This window comes from Trichechus manatus, unplaced genomic scaffold (genome assembly GCF_000243295.1).
Source record: "Trichechus manatus latirostris isolate Lorelei unplaced genomic scaffold, TriManLat1.0 scaffold00073, whole genome shotgun sequence".
Lineage (NCBI taxonomy): Eukaryota > Metazoa > Chordata > Mammalia > Sirenia > Trichechidae > Trichechus > Trichechus manatus.
The window spans coordinates 5,132,243-5,144,684 of NW_004444009.1; the positions used below are offsets into that span (position 1 = coordinate 5,132,243).

The following is a 12,442-nucleotide window of genomic DNA, read 5'->3' on the forward strand; positions in this document are numbered from 1 at the left end:
GAGTTAGAATTTCGTTCTATATTTTTCTCCAGCTCTGTCCAGGACCCTCTATTATGATTCCTGTCAGAGCAGTCGATGGTGGTAGCCGGGCACCATCTAGTTGTGCTCAGCTCAGTCTGGTAGAGGCTATGGTAGTTGTAGTGGTCCATTAGTCCTTTGGACTAATCGTCCCCTTGTGTCTTTGGTTTTCTTCATTTTCCCTTGGTCCAGATGGGGTGAGACCAGTGGAATATCTTAGATGGCCACTCATAAGCTTTTAAGACCCCAGATGCTACTCAACAAAGTAGAATGTAGAACATTTTCTTTATAAACTGTGTGATGCCAATTGAGCTAGATGTTCCCCAAGACAATGGTCCCCACAGCCCTCAGCCCAGTAATTTAGTCCCTCGGGGAGTTTGGATGTGTCTATGGAGCTTCCACGACCTTGCCTTGGACAAGTTGTGCTGGCTTCCCCAGTTAATATATAGTTTTTCTTCTCCCATCCCCTTTCCTATGTAGTTCCTGTTTGTTTTTTTGACTGTGTAAATCACATTAGTCTTATTGTTTCTATGAATTTTATTGTAAACTTTTTAAAATCCATATTTCATTAGGTTTTAGGTACAAAACAATCAAGTATTTGTGTATATATACATATTTGAAATATATGTATATATGTAAACGTCTTGTTAGTTGCCGACGAGTTGATTCCAACTCATGGCAACCCCATGTGTGTAGAGAGTAGAACTGTTCCATAGGGTTTTCAAGGATGTGACTTTTCAAAAGCAGATTGCCAGGCATATCTTCCAAGGCACCTCTGAGTGGGTTCAAACTGAAAGCATTTCGTCTAGTAGTCAAGTGCCTAACCATTTGTGCCACCAAGGGACCCTATATACATATATGAAACCCAAAAAACCAAACCCATTGCCATCGAGTCAATTCTGACTCATAGTGACCCCTATAGGGAAGAGTAGAACTGCCCCACAGAGTTTCCAAGGAACTCCTGGTGGATTCAAAATGCCAACCTCTTGGTTAGTAGCTGTAGCTCTTAACAACTACCCACCAGTGTTTCCATATACATATATATGTATATACCTATATAGGCAAAATATATACTTTACAGGTATATGCAAACAGCATGCATGATGCCCACACATACATACAGGAGGGTTGATTTATGGCTTTGTCACAGGATATATTGAAACCACAGTGGATTCTGGAGCCCCAGATGGACTTCTGAAACAAGTTGCATGTAAATGGTCTCCTTAAACAGAGAATTTTATTTGAATGAACTTTTTTGGACATCTAGCAGCTGACAGGTGTTTTCAGAGGCCTTTAGCCCTATTTCTTGGAATCTGCTGTTATTCTCCTTTGCCTGTAGCCGTAGGATTCCCCTACCCCCGCCCATTCCTCAGAAAGGAGATGACTGGAGAGCCCTCTCCCCTTCTTTCTCTGACACAATGGCTCCTCAAAGCCTGAAGTGTACTGTCTCTATCCATCCCCAGAGCATCACTGGCTTCCTTTTCCCATTGTGGAGACAGATTTGAGGGCAGGCTAGGTGGAAGCGGGGCAGGGAGAATATGTCTTCTTCCTTTCTTTCTGGCTCAGATACTTATTCCCAAGTTCCTTCTCTCTGAAAGTGTCCCCACCCCAACCGAAACCTGGGATGAGGGTTTTAAGTGTACTCCCCAGATGGTCGCTAAGTTGAGGCTCACACAACCTTCAACATGAGCCAGCCAGAGCCTGAGTGTGGCTGGGGAAAAACTAGAGCATACCAGGCCCGGTCGTGCAGTCACAAGAGTTTGGTTCTATTCTAGCTCTAGCTTTTAGAAACTGTGTACACCAGGAAAAGTTTCTTGTCCTCTTTGGGCCACTGTTTCCTCAACTTTAAAATTAGCAGGAAGACAGCGATGACTCCAAATACACATCGAGATTTCAAGACTCTCTAGGGAAATGTGGGAATCGAAGGTGGCCACTAGGTGGCTGTAGTCTGAAGGACACTGGGCGAGAGCTCTTGACAAAGGGTTCTGCAGGACTTATGGTCTCAGAGATGCCCATGTTCAGCCTGAAGGGAAACTGACAAGATTGCTCACTCAGCTTGTCCCCACACATTCATTAAGCATAAGCTTTTGGCCATCCCCTCCTGTACTTCCCCTGCCTGCACCCCCTGTTCCAGCCATAGGAACTAGGGGCATTGTGCTCACTTGGTCCTCTGTGCCTTTGCACCTGAGTTTCCCAGGGCCTGGAAAGCCCTTCCTCCTCCCTCTCTGGGCAAACCCCTAGACACGCTTTAGGATTCAGCTCAAACAGGTCTTTTGTGAAGCTTTCCCTGACAAATTCTCTCTCTCCTATTTTTCAGACAAAGTTGACCCTTCTTGTCTCAGTGGCTTCACCATCCTTAATCCACATCTTGATTGTAGTGCTTACTACCCCAGAGAGTGATCATTTTCCCATCTCTCTCCCTTTCTGGACAGAGGGCAGAGACCAGGTTTTCTTCATCTCTGTTTTCTCAGTGCCCAACATGTGACTGGCACAATGTCTGCTACTCGATATTTGTTTTTTAGATAAATTAATTCATGAATGGAATTTGGGAAGACCAAAACAACCCCCTTTATCCCATGATTTTGATCTTCCTTTTTGTAATTCTTAGTATTTAAGTATGGTCAGCATACATTACTTTGATGGAGATTTAACCTTCTCTTAGCAGTGGAACTCTTGGTACAAACAAAAATCTTACAACAGCCAGATATATAAAACAAATGATAGTTGACCTGCTTGAATGGAAGCTGGGATGGGGAGGCCTGAAGCCTATCCTTTTTCTACCTCCACCCCTTCCTTACAGCCCTACGGCTCTATAAACATAGTTTGAAAAACACTACCCTGGCTGTTGTATTAATTCCTCTTCTATTTAACTCTAGTTCCCAGAAAAGGACAATAACTGGGAAAGACTGGGTTTTAGGGGGACAGGAACCATGCTCTTATCATCACACAGCTTGGCAAACAGTACTCAATTTATGTTGGATTAATTGACTTGAGTTGGGTTAAATTAAAATGACAGGTAGAATTTGGAGCCAGATAATCACTGTATATGTTAGAGAAGTGGCCTTATGTGGCTGTTTCCCTCAAGCTCCACTAAGGAGATGGCTTACCTGATGATCAACTCTGTGCTGAAGGATTCTTGTGATGAGTCATTGTGATCTCTGAATCAGAGAGAGCTGTGGAGAGGCCAGGTGGTCAACAGCCACTACTGCAGAAATTAATGATTTAATCCATGATGTAGCTTTGCTTTATCTGAACTCCCACCTGGGTCAGTGTATGACAATACAAACAGACAAGAAAGATGATGGAAAGATCAATAAATCACTATCACATTGAAGAATCTTTGAGTAAGACAGTACCATTGGGTTGAGGGAGGCTGATTGAAGGAAGAGCCCTTGTTCTAGCCTCCCCAACAAAGGGTCTGCTCTAAAGGTGACAGCACTCGCTCCTTTGTGCGGGAGCACTCTCTTAAACATACAGCCTCTAGTTTCAACAGCTCCTCCTTGTATGACTCTTTCCCTTCTCCATATTAATGTGTTCAGGTCTTTCAATGTCTTAAACAAAATTTATTCCTCATTCTGACATCTCTTTTAATACACCTTTTTCTTCACAGGCAAGCCTCTTGAGAGCAGTTGATCTTCTGTCTCTATTTGCTCACCTCCCATGGTAACTGGCTTACATCCCCACCACTCCACAGACACTTCTCTTTACTGGATCAGACACTGCTTCTTTATTGTTAAGTCCAATACTTAGACACTGTTGACTTCCTACCTGAAACTCTTGTCTTTCTTGATTTTGATGACATCTCTCTCTTCTGGCTTTCTTCTTACTGCTTTGACTACTTCTTTTCCACTTCCTTCTTGATTTACTTTTCTGCCAGTCCTCCATTTTCTTCTCATCTGCTGTCACTCAGCCATTTCATCTACCCTTACATCTTCATCTACTAACATTATCCTTTATGTTATCATTAGCGTTAGCATTAGGTTCTCTCCCTTATCTCCTATATCAAATCCATAACAAAATTATGTCAATTTTACCTCCTAAAGAAAAAAAACAGATTCCAACTCGTGGTGAACCTGTGTGTGTCAGCATAGAACTGTGTTCCACAGGGTTTCCAGTGGGTGATTTGTTTGGATCTTTCTTGCAAGAAGTTTCTGGGTGATCTCAAACTGCCAACCTTTCAGTCTGCAGTCAAGTATGTTAACCATTTGCACCATCAATGGACTTCGATGAATTACCTCTTTAAAATCCACCCAAATACACTGCCTCTTCTTCATCTCCTTGCTAGTTCCTAATTAATCTTCCAGATTTCTGTCACACTTTCACCACTGTTTCTTTGTTTTCAGTCTTGATCCTATAAAATTCATCCTGCACAATTCCACAGATCTAAAATATAAATTACACAATGTCATTCTCATGATTCAAAGCTTTCTGTGTGTCCACTGTCTGCAGAATAACATCCAAGCTCATTAGCAAGGCCCTTATTCAAGGCTCTCCTTATACAAGGCCCACCATGACCTGGCTCTCTCTACCTCTCCAGCCTCATCTCCTTTCATTTCCTACTTCAAATTCAATCTTAGAGAAATACTAAATTGTTTCCGGGAGTCCTTGGGTAGTGCAAGTGGTTAAACACTGGACTACTAGCCAAAAGGTTGGTGGTTTGAGCCCACCTAGAGGCACCTCAGAAGACAAGCCTGAAGATCTGCTTCTGAAAGATCGCAGCCTTGAAAATCCTATGGAGTAGCTCTACTCTGCACACATGGGGTCACCATGAGTCAGAATCCACTCGCCGGCAACTAACGGCAACAGATTTTTTCTAGGTTACACTATGATTTCTCTCAGACACTGTTTCTTCGGAATGAGAACACTTTCCCCAACCTCCTTCTTACCTGGTTAAACTTCTATGCATCTTTCACAACTCAACGAAACAATTGCCTCAAAATTATATGCACTCAATGAATATTGGATTAATTGAGTTGAATTAAAATGTCAGGTATAGTTTTAAGCCAAGTATCGATGTGGAAGTTGGAGAGAAAGAGCTGACCACTCCCAGTCTGGCTAGGTGCCTCTCACAAGTTTTCCATAGCAGCCTATGCATTTGTCTATCTTAGCAAAAATGAAACTAACCATATTGAAATTGTGTATGTAACTGTCATCCCCGTAAACTATACTCTGTGTGAGTTTATGGGCTCCCTTGGGACAACGATTTTTTTTGAATGTCTCTCCAGTATGCAGCAAGTGCTCAAAAAATGCCTGGAGTAAATTAATACCAGCAACAACACTCCTATTCTTTTCTTCCTCGTGGGTAGAATTTGTGATTGTATGATTTCATTTTTAAATCACCATTATTTGGAATACTGTCTCATATGCGCATCATTCCTTTCCTTTGTGATTATAACTTGTGAGACGACAGGCATTTTCTCCCAAAGTTCCTCCCATTTTGATAGTACCAACATGTTTCTCTTTAATAATGAGTGAAGTCCAGTATATAGTCACCTCTGTTAATACATCCACATTCTATACAATAAAAATGCCAGTGAAGTAGATTAGAAACTTATCAGATGCCTTCTTAGTTATCTAGTGACGCTATAACAGAAATACCACAAGTAGATGGCTTTAACAAACAGCAATTTATTCTCTCACAGTCTAGAGGCTAGAAGTATGAATTCAGAGTGCCAACTCCAGGGGAAAGCTTTCTCTGTCAGCTCTGGGGGAAGGTCCTTGTCATCAGTCTTACCCAGTCTAGGAGCTTTTCAGGTGCAGGGACCCTGGGTCCAAAGGACAAGCTCTGCTCCCGGCACTGCTTTCTTGGTGGTATGAGGTCCCCATGTCTCTCTGCTCACTTCTCTCTTTTATATCTAAAAAGAGATTGGCTTAAGACACAACCTAATCTTACAGATTGAGTCCTACCTCACTAATATAACTGCCGCTAAACCCACCTCATCAACATCATAGAGGTAGGATTTACAACACATAAGAAAATCATATCAGATGACAAAATGGTGGACAATCACTCAATATTGGGAATCATGGCCTGGCCAACTTATGAGATATCCAGCAAAGTTTGGCAGAAGTACCTCCTAGTCATTTCTGATAGCTTAACTTCTGAGATAGCTTTAAAATATGTACTAGGAAAATATCATTTATGGCTGTCTTCTGGCAAGGCACTACGTAGTATAACCGCACAATATCTCTCCTGTTTCTCCCTCCTTTTATTATCAAATAAATACTCCATCCCTTTGAATATAGCCTCCTAACACCTTGTTATTTTTCAGAAGGAAGTGTCCTGGGGAGTGATGTTTTTATACCCATATAACATGCACTCACTTTTTTGCCGATTTTTCTACACATAGTGGAGAATTAGGAGTCCCTGTGTGGTGCAAACAGTTAATGGCCTTGGCTGCTAACCAAAAGGTTGGAAGTTCAAGTCTACCCAGAGGCGCCTTGAAAGAAATGCCTAGTGATCTACTTCCAAAAAATCAGCCATTAGAAATCCTATGGAGCACAGGTGGGGTCTCAATGAGTCAGAATTGACTCTATGGCAACTGATTTTTGTTTGTTTGTTTTTTGATGGGAATTGGTCACTAACAGAGAGGCTTTAGAGGTCCATTCCCTCATTCCACTAATGAGAAAACTTAGACCCACAGAGACAAGATGACTTGCCTAATGTCAGTATGAACAGCTAATATTTATGATGTGCTTACTATGGTAAGTGCTTTACATACATTATTCTATTTAATCCTCACAACAACCCTTGGGGTAAGTATTATTAGTCTTCTTGGTTCATAGATGAAGAAGTTTAGCTTTGTTGAGATGAATTCATATGCCCAACATCACTAACAGGGATTCCAAATGAGGCAATTTGGCTCAAGAGCCCTTTCATTTAACCACTAAGATCTGGTGCCTAAACTACAAGGCTATTTATTTTCCCATTGGTTTAAAAATATTTTTTTTATCTTCATTTCTGTTTGGTCTTCATTTGGCAATCACCGGAGAATCCTGGCCAAACAGTTAACGGGCTTAATAGTTCATAAACAAACTCTACAGTGTAGTAAGGAGCATCTATTTTAAGCGTTAAGGATATTTATGTAGCTCAAATTACCTGTACTGTGATCATGGGGTCTCATATATTGATGTTCTCAGAGTAAGACCCACCTGTTTTGGAAATGAGCCATCCAGAATGAGCACTAGTTGCAATTAAATGGAAAATTCCCCCATGGCTGCGAAGTTACATTAAAAAGGGGCTGATTAAGGAAAGTAAAGAGAGTGCTATTAGTCCTTTTAGTGCAAACTCTTTGTTTGCCCAAGCCAAACAGTTGCCATTTCTGAGCAGAAGTCAAACACCTGTTGCTTCAGAAAGGAAAATTTCAGACTTGGCTTTTCAGAGCTATTTCTGATAAGGGCTGACCATGAAAAGCTTCCAAAAATTAACATCTGGGCCCAAAAGTTTATCTTCCCCTCTACTTATTTTCTTTATCTGTACGTGTGCCTTCACTGGAAACTTGGATTCTGACTCGTGTCCACGACTCACTCCCTTCTTCACTTCTGGAAGGAGTGTTGGTTTGGGTGTGGCTGCTCTAGACAAACAGTGAGGCTCCTCTTGGCCTGGTGAGCCCTGGTCTCTGTAGGGGAAGCCAAAGGGAGAGGCTCCTCTGGTCCCTCCCCTCATGTGGTCTGGCCAAGCACCCTAATAGTTGGAATCTGTGGACCCTCCTCCATCCCCAGTGGGCAGTGATCGACTACTTAAGAGAAAAACAGTTTGAACAATCCAGTCAATGTCCAGTCTTAGCCCAGATTCTACTACCAGGCTGAATCTATCCTCTTAAAGGGCTGGGGTGGGGGCATTGGGTATATATTCCTGCCTTGAGAGCAAACCATCTGACATACCATCTGACCTTATCACTCTTTTGCCTATAGATGGCACCCCATCACCTTAGCTTCCTCTACCCTAGTGGATTTTGATATGAGGTCAGGTGTGGGGTCAGGATTCTGTATTTTTAACAATCTTCCTAGATAAAGTGACCAACTGTACTGGTCTGCCTGGGACTGAGGGGTTTCCCAGGACACAGGGCTTTTAATGCTAAATTTTGGAAAATCCTAGGCAAACCTGGAGGGATTGGTCACCCTATTTCTGAGTGACTGTGATTTACAGCAGTGGTCAGAAAACTGCAGTTGGCTGGCCCATATGGTCCACTGCCTGTTTTAGTAAATAAAGTTTTATTGGAACATATCCGTGCCCACTCATTTACAAATTATCTATGGCTGCTTTCATGCTACAATGGTAGAGTTGAGCAGTTGTGACAGAAACCGTATGACTCACAAAGCCTAAAATATGTATCATTTGTTCCTTTACAGAAGTTTGATGACCCCTGACTTACAGGATAAATTTTAATAATCCCATTCCTTCATCATGAGGCCACAGCCTTCCTTTCCATCCTCATCTCTACTCTTCCTTTCCTCACTCTGATTGCTCAAGTCATGCTGATCTACTTATAGCACCAAAAAGTCCAAGCTATTTCTTCTTTGACCTCCTTCTCCCTCTACCTGGAATGTCCTTCTCTCCACTGTGCTTGGCTAATTCCTTTTGATCTAACAGGACACAATTCAGGCAGACTCTTCTCCAGGAAGTCTTCCCTGACTCTGCCCCACCACACTATATCAGCTTTACATGCAGGGGGAACCTCCTATGCAAACCTCCAACACTGCACTCACCACACTACACCAGCACTGCTATTCTGCTTGTTAGTGTCTTCCAACAGTCCAGGAGGTCCTTCAGAGAGAAAACTGTGGCATATTCACCTTTACACCTCCATCACTTAGTTCAGCTCCCAGAATGGAAGAAACCCAGTAAATGTTTGTTGAATTATGAATCTATAAAATGAAGATACGAATTTATCCAAGGGGTAGAGGGAGTAAATAGTCTAATATTCCCTCCCATGTGGAAATACGTGGCAGGTATCAACTAGGAAAGATAGCTTTTCTAAGCATACTTTCCTGGGTCACAATAAGTGTTGGGAAAATGTGGGGGGAAAAGCTTTTTTTTTTTTTTTCTGAGAATCATTTTTGTTTTCTTGGAAAATTCAAGGGGAAATACGGGAATCCCCCTTTTCTCTCCTGTATTTTTTCCCAGGCCTGCTTGTCTCCAAATATACCAGATGTGATAATTTTTGGAGCAAACTGAGTTATACATAATATGTTTTATGACCCTAAACTAATAAAATGGCTCTAGATCAGCAATGGTATCCAAAAAGTACTTGAAAGCATGCTAATTTTTCCAAAAATTTGCTTTTTTTTCTTTTAAGAGGGTTTTTTTTTTTTTTTTTGGTCTGTTGTTTTTGAATTTCCAGAAACTTTGCTTCTCTAGTTAAATGATTCAACTCCCAGAATTAGCACGGCTCAGCTCAGACTGTCCGATCTCCATGATCTTCCATAGTCTTCCCAGGGGGAAACCAAGGAGATCCCCTAAAGTGCTGTGGAGAGGCCAGTGAGCAGAGAGAAGCCTGGAAAGCTACACAGAAGGAGGCCTAGTCAGAGGACCAGCCCTGAAGCAGGGCCCACTGGGAGTTTCCATACTAATATAGCTGGTAGCACCAAAGGGAGCGATTCCAGCATCAGGTGGGTTTATAGGCCTTGACCTCACTCTCCTCTGAGAGGTGGGTTTGGCAAGAGTTGGGAATCAGTTAATATTCAGGCTGCTGACTTTGCCCTTTGGGACCTTTTGTTCCTACAGCTCCCATGTGACAGATTTGCTCTCCATATGGCACAAACTTGTGAAGATGGAAGAAGCCTGGAATATGGAAAGATCTTTTTGCTAGAGGCCTGATCACTCCCCAGATGTCAGATCTGGGGCAAGGATTTTACCTTCTCAAGCCTCTGATCCTTCTTCTGTAAAATGAGCATAAAAGTTCATAAAGTTTAAATGAGATCATATATGGAAATGTTTTAAAAGTTCCTGGCACATGTCAAATGCCCTAGGGAAGTCTCTGGATGAAGGATGCATGGTTCTGAGCAGATACACAGAGCCACTAGCTCCAGGAGGCTATGTGTCTAAGTGGGAAGCTCTGCCTTGCTCTATAGGCATCGATCTGCCAAAGAGGTCGAGGATGTTGCACTCAGTTTGGCACCCCCTTCCTCCCAGAGACTCCTTCAAACCCAGGCTCTTCTGGCCCAAATGGAAGCCAGGAATGAAGCAGACCCTGAGGACCACTGAACAGGTCTGGACCTAGCCTACCTGAGGGGTTGTTTCTCCTGGCCCCGTCCTAAGTCTCCAGTTCTTCTCCTACATTACATGTTCCCTGGAGGATCTCATTTACTTCTATTATCTGAGGCCTCCCAAATCAGATATCCAACCCAGGCCTCTCTTCTAAGCTGGAGACAGACAGACCCGTCCTTGCTAGAAATCTCCACTGTAGATACATGGGCACCCCAAACTCATGTCCACAACTCGACTCATGTCCTCCTCCCCCACATTGGCTTCTCTGCATATGCTCCCAATATGAGTGAATGATGTCATCCTCCCCCCTCTTGGTGAAGCCAGAAAATACAGAGTCATCCTAAGCCTCCTCCCTTTATGGTCCCCCTTCATATCTTGTCCATCACAGTTATTCATTTACTCATTAATTCAACAAATATTTATTGAGGACTTGCTATGGGTAAAGCACTACACTATGTGCTGGGTAAAAAGCAAGTAACAAAATTGACATGGTCTCTATCATCTGTGGGGCTTGTTGCCATTAGGTGCCATCAAGTTGGGTCTGACTCACAGCAACTCTAAGTACAACAGAAAGATACACTACCCAGTCCTGCACCATCCTCACAATCGTTGCTATGTTTGAGCTCATTGTTGCAGCCACTGTGTCAATCCACCTCATTGAGCGTCTTCCTCTTTTTCAGTGATTCTCTACTTTACAAATCATGACAGGGGAGACAGCCATTAAACAAATAAGCATACAAATGAAAACATGCTTATAAATTTCTGGTAAGTGCTATGAAGGAAAAGCATAAGGTGTTTTAAGGAGTACAACAGGAGTGCCTATTTTAATTAGGAAGTCAAGGAACATATGGGCAGGAATCTTTTATTTTTTATTTTTTGTGCTTGTTGAATAGAGTAACTTTATTATTTATATATATATATATATATTTTTTTTTTTAATTGTGCTTTAGGTGAAAGTTTACAGAGCAAATTGGTTTCCCATTAAACAACTAATACATATTGTTTCATGACATTGGTTGCCAACTCCATGTTGTGTCTACACTCTCCCCTTCTTGAGTTCTGGTTCCCTATTTCTGTTCATCCAGCTTTCCTGTCCCCTCCTTCCTTCTTGTCCTTGCTCCTGAGCTGGTGTGCCCATTTAGTCTCCTACACATGGTTGAACTATGTGTTTGTTTTATAGGCCTGTCTAATCTTTGGCTGAAGGGTGAACCTCAGGAGTGACCAGTATTGAGTTAAAAGGGTGTCTGGGGCCATACTCTCGTGGTTTCTCCAGTCTCTGTCACACCAGTAAGTCTGGTCTTTTTTTGAGAGTTAGAATTTTGTTCTACATTTTTCTCCCACTCTGTCTGGGACCCTGTATTGTGGTCCTTGTCAGAGCAGTTGGTGGTGATAGCTGAGCACCATCTAGTTGTGCTGGACTCAGTCTGGTAGAGGCTGTGGTAGTTGTGGTCTATTAGTCCTTTGGACTAATCATTTCCTTGTGTAATTGGTTTTCTTCATTCTCCCTTGCTCCAGATGGGGTGGGACCAGTACACATATCTTAGATGGCCACTCACAAGCTTTTAAGACCCCAGATGCTACTCACCAAAGTAGGATGTAGAACATTTTCTTTATAAACTGTGTTATACCAATTGAGCTAGATGGACAGGAATCTTTTAATTACAAGTGACAGAAACCCAAATTGACCTAGTTTAAGCAAAAAAAGAGGAGTTTATTGGAAAGATATTAGAGTAGCTCACAGAAGAAAGGAAGAGCTGACATCCAGGATTTGAGATGGGCAGGGATGGAGCTGACCTCAGGGGTAAATGATGAGATCCAGAGACTGGCACACTGTCAAAACTCTCACTGTCTTTGTTCCTCCTCTCCATGTCTCTCTGAGTTGGCCTCATTCTCTCTTATTCCAGACAAACTTTCTCCACATGTCAGGAGAACATGATTCACCACCAAGTAGCTATATGACCCAAGGGCAAAAGGGTCTTCCTCATCCTTCCAGAAATGAAAATCAGAGGAGAGAAATTGGAATGACCAGAGGAATTGGATACTGTGAAGTTGGTCCAGCGTGGGTCAGTACCCACACCTATTGCCAGATAGTGAGGGCTATTGCCTAAAGAAGGAAGGGTGTAGCAGGATACAAGATAAACATACAAAAATCAGTTGGATTCCTATACACCAACAAAGAGAATGATGAAAAGGAAATCAGGAAAACAATACCAT

The 12,442-nt window shown here is 42.4% G+C and overlaps 1 long non-coding RNA gene across 1 annotated transcript; it reads right to left on the bottom strand.

Moving 5' to 3' along the window:
* Positions 1 to 1,185: 1,185 nt before the first annotated feature.
* On the bottom strand, positions 1,186 to 5,776 carry LOC111821245 (uncharacterized). Its single transcript, XR_002824681.1, has 3 exons — positions 5,753 to 5,776; positions 3,126 to 3,279; positions 1,186 to 1,240 (listed from the first exon to the last, which is right to left on the bottom strand). It is a non-coding gene; the product is annotated as an uncharacterized LOC111821245 (long non-coding RNA).
* Between the last annotated feature and the right edge of the window lie 6,666 nt (positions 5,777 to 12,442).